This window comes from Nerophis lumbriciformis, linkage group LG24 (assembly GCF_033978685.3).
Source record: "Nerophis lumbriciformis linkage group LG24, RoL_Nlum_v2.1, whole genome shotgun sequence".
In the NCBI taxonomy this organism is placed as follows: domain Eukaryota; kingdom Metazoa; phylum Chordata; class Actinopteri; order Syngnathiformes; family Syngnathidae; genus Nerophis; species Nerophis lumbriciformis.
The window spans coordinates 22,997,501-23,002,500 of NC_084571.2; the positions used below are offsets into that span (position 1 = coordinate 22,997,501).

General features: G+C 39.6%; 1 protein-coding gene across 1 annotated transcript in view; it reads right to left on the reverse strand.

Annotated features, from left to right (window-relative positions):
* Positions 1-5,000, reverse strand: part of tars1 (threonyl-tRNA synthetase 1) — a 45,769-nt gene that overhangs the window by 5,926 nt on the left and 34,843 nt on the right. The window lies entirely within an intron of this gene.

The following is a 5,000-nucleotide window of genomic DNA, read 5'->3' on the forward strand; positions in this document are numbered from 1 at the left end:
TGAGAAAAATGCTGAAAATTTGATGCAAAATGTGGGGGATATGTTTTTAAAAATGCAACAAACAGATATTGTACTTTAAAACTTAGTGCCAGCTTTGTCTTAAAGTGACAAATTGTATTATTACTAGTAATAACATTTTAGGTTTTTTTTAATTATATTTCTTCATTTTGATAATTTTCTTACATTTTTCTTTTTTCCGACAAAAAAAACAAGCTGCTGTCCACAAATGGCCCCCTGCCCGCACTTTGGACACCACTGAAATAACTAATATGTCACCTATAACACAAATTTTCAGAACAATGCTAAAAATTTGATGCAAAATTTGAAAAGTCTATAAGTATGTGGTGGATATTTAGATGTTTTTAAAAATGCAACAAACGGACATTCTACTTTGAAACTTAGTGCCAGCTTTGTCTTAAAGTGACAAATTGTATTATTACCAGTGTTGGTACTAACGCGTTACATTGTAACGCGTTACTGTAACTCCGTTAGTTTTGGCGGTGCTAGTAATCTAACGCGTTATTTTTTATATTCAGTAACTCAGTTACCGTTACTACATGATGCGTTACTGCGTTATTTTACGTTATTTTTTACGTAGTATCGGCTAGAAACAGAAGATCTGAGTGTGTTTTATTGCAGCGCTGCAGTGTCGTCCTTCTGAATCTTCCTCTGTCACAAGAGGCGTGCTGTGTGTGTGTCTGGGTGTGGGTGTGGGAAGGGGATGGGAGAGGGGGGGGGGGGGGGGGGGGGGTGCGCAATACAACGTAAACCGTTGGCCAACCAAAAAGTGCTGTCCTCACTCAGGTCTGGAGGGGGCGTGCCTTAAGTCCGGCAGGAAATCGGGAGAAAATTTGGGAGAGGCACTGAAATTCGGGAGGGTTGGCAAGTATGAGATATTGTCACTTATTTTCTTTTGTCGAGCACAAAGAAAAGAACATTTTAGTTAAATGTAAGTTGTGTCTTGGGTCAAAGATCCCGTCTACTGCCCAAAACAACAATTCAAATCTGCCTGGTTAGGCTTTGTGTATGTCATGTGTGCCTTCCTTGGGTGAAGCCAGGTTTACAGCTATGTTGTTATTATGCTGTTTGTTACTTAGGTATGTTATGTTGCAGCTTTTTAAATAGTTTTGTCAATTTGTTCTGGCCTGAAATAAATTGGCCCTTTGAAACATATCTTTGTCTTTGTGTGTTGTATGTAGACCACATTGCTTAGCAGAGTTCAGTGATGCAAATGCATGTCAAGTTGACCAACACATTGTATTATTCTCCAGTGCAATAACAGTACTGACATGAAGGCTAAAAGGGCATTAATGGGAGCTTTAAAAAAAAAAAAAAAAAAAGGAACTAAATAGTTACTTTTCACAGTAACGCCTTACTTTTTGGTGTAAGTAACTGAGTTACTTTTGAAATAAAGTAACTAGTAACTGTAACTAGTTACTGGTTTTCAGTAACTAACCCAACACTGATTATTACTAGTATAAAAATTTCAATTTTTTTTTTTTTATTACATTTTGTCTTTTTGATCATTTTTCTTTTTTCCCGACAATGTGTTGCAGGCCAAAAAAAAACAAGCTGCTGTCTGCAAATGGCCCCCTGATCGCACTTTGGACACCACTGAAATAACAGATTGTATTATTCTCCAGTGCAATAACAGTACTAAAATGAAGGCTAAAAGGGCATTAAATGGGGCCTTAAAAAAATAAAAAATATATATATAAGTAACTAAATAGTTACTTTTCACAGTAACGCATTACTTTTTGGTTTAAGTAACTGAGTTAGTAACTGAGTTACTTTTGAAATAAAGTAACTAGTAACTGTAACTAGTTACTGGTTTTCAGTAACTAACCCAACACTGCACATAACATTCCTCTACTCATTGTTGAGTTAAGGGTTGAATTGTCCATCCTTGTTCTATTCTCTGTCACTATTTCAGAACACACACATTATACAAATATACATTATAAAATCAATAAGAAAATGGGAGCTCTAATTTGGGAGTCTGAATTAGGATCAGAAGTTCCTATATAAACGTTGCGTACTCACGTCTCCATTTTGTATTGATTACTGCAGCTGTGCACTGGATTCATTAACAAATACAAACTACAACTCACAAACACTTTAGAGTTAGGCTCCACCATCAGAATGTGTACTTAAACTTATAAAGATCACATGGATATTATTCAGTGAGTTGATTCACCAAAACTAACCTGTTATACAGGAGGAAAAAGCACACAGGACGTTTCAATTGTTCACAGACTGGTCGCTCTCATCAGAATGACAAGACACTTCCGGTCTGCAGGTGATAGCATTCAATTGGGAAGAAACGCCCTACTGCCCCCTACTGACCAATGTGAATACTGATAAATGTGTAATGACAGCTCCAAAAACGAATTCAAACCACAAAATAAACTAAATAAATCAACACAAAAATGTGACACATTATGGGTGGGTCACATATGCATGTACAACAGGCTGTCAAGATGTCACTCAGGTCCGCATGGAGCTGGAGGGGGCGTGGCCTCCAGCTCCGCCTGAATTTCGGGAGATTTTCGGGAGAAAATTTGTCCCGGGAGGTTTTCGGGAGAGGCGCTGAATTTCGGGAGTCTCCCGGAAAATCCGGGAGGGTTGGCAAGTACCGTATTTTCCGCACTATAAGCCGCACCTAAAAACCACAAATTTTCACAAAAGCTGACAGTGCGGCTTATAACCCGGTGCGCCTTATATATGGATTAATATAAATATTTATTTTCATAAAGTTTCGGTCTCGCAACTACGGTAAACAGCCGCCATCTTTTTTCCCCGTAGAAGAGGAAGCGCTTCTTCTTCTATGGTAAGCAACTGCCAAGGTAAGCACCCGCCCCCGTAGAAGAGGAAGCGCTTCTTCTTCTACGGTAAGCAACCACCCGCCCCCGTAGAAGAAGAAGTGCGCGGGTATTACGTTTAATTTCCTTTGTGTGTTCCATGTTGATATACGACTCCATGCGCGCCCACATCACAGATGGTGTCAAAAAACAAGTGAAGCACACAAATACAACACTCGCCGTCATTCCGGGTGGATTAACCAAAGAACTCCAACCGCTCGATATTGGTGTCAACAGGGCATTTAAAGCACGACTGCGAACGGCGTGGGAACAATGGATGACCGAAGGCGAACACACCTTCACTAAGACAGGGAGACAGCGCCGGACGACATACGCCAACATCTGCCAGTGGATCGTAAATGCCTGGGCGGATATTTCGGTCACAACTGTGGTCCGAGCTTTCCGGAAGGCAATGACTTCGACATTTTGGATCCCGTATTCGCCCAACTTTTTAATTCGGACACCGAAGGAGAAGAATTCGAGGGATTTATGAATGAAGAATAACTTCAGAAAGTGAGCGTTATGTTTATTTTGTGTGTTGTGACATTAACGTTCGAGCAACATTAAGTTATTGATGTTATTGCTCTGCACTATTTTGAATTTTACTATGTTTGTGATTGCACATTTGCACATTACCGTACATTTTGGGAGTGAACAGAGTTGTTAGAACGCTGGTTTTTAATATATTATTAAAGTTTGACTGACCTATCTGACTGTTTTTTTGACATTCCCTTTAGCGCAGTTAGATGCGGCTTTATAACACGGGGCGGCTTATAGGTGGACAAAGTTTTGAAATATGCCGTTCATTGAAGGCGCGGCTTATAACCCAGGGCGGCTTATGGTGCGGAAAATACGGTATGTGTTAAAGTGACAAATTGTATTATTACTAGTATTAAAATTTCAGGGTTTTTTTAAATTATATTTTTGATTATTTTCTTACATTTTTCTTTTTTCCCGACAATGTGTTGCGGGCCAAAAAAACCAAGCTGCTGTCCGCAAATGGCCCCCTGTCCGCATTTTGGACACCACTAAAATAACTAATAGTACACTTTGTCATCTATAACACAAATTGTCAGAAAAATGCTAAAAAAATGTATGCAAAATGTGAAAAGTCTGCGGGGGATATTTAGATTGAAATTTTAGTTATTTTTTTATTACATTTTTCTTTTATCCCCCAACAATGTGTTGCGGGCCAAAAAAAACCAAGCTCCTGTCTGCAAATGGCCTCCTGGCCGCACTTTGGACAGCACTGAAATAACTAAAAGTACACTATAACAGTGGTCCCCAACCACCGGGTCGCGGCCCGGTACCGGTCCGTGGATCGATTGCTACCGGGCCGCACAAGAAATAAAAAAATAAATAAAAACTTGATTTATTTTTTTTTTTTAAATCAACATAAAAAACACAAGATACACTTACAATTAGGGCACCAACCCAAAAAACCTCCCTCCCCCATTTACACTCATTCACACTCATTCACCCAAAAGCGTTGTTTCTTTCGGTTATTAATATTTCTGGTTCCTACATTATATATCAAAATAGATCAATACAGTATGCAGGGATACGGTCCGTAAGCACCATGATTGTATTTTTTTATGTCAAAAAATAAATAAATAAAATGTAAAAAAAAAGCATACCCCCCAGGTCCGTGGGACACATTTTCAAGCGTTGACCGGTCCGCAGTTACAAACAGGTTGGGGACCACTGCACTATAACACAAAGATGACACTAAGTTGTGTATTTTAACATGTCATGTCTGTTTTCAGCATTTCTTTAATATTAAAATGGCCCCCAAAAACCTTGACTTTTCATTGTATGGCCTTTGGTGGAAAAAGTTTGGACACCCCTGGGCTATAGGCTACTGGAAGCTAAGCGGCTACGTAACAGCTAAGTACACAATAGCACACACGCTAGTAATACGTAATAATAATTGAACACTACTACAGTCTAAAACATGAACTAATTCTCCAAATCATAAGCGTATTAAAAAGTATCCAGTAACAAATGTGTCCACACACGCACACGCACGCACACACACAGGTATAGCTTGGTTGGTAGAGCGGCCGTGCCAGCAACTTGAGGGTTGCAGGTTCGATCCCCGCTTCCGCCATCCTAGTCACTGCTGTTGTGTCCTTGGGC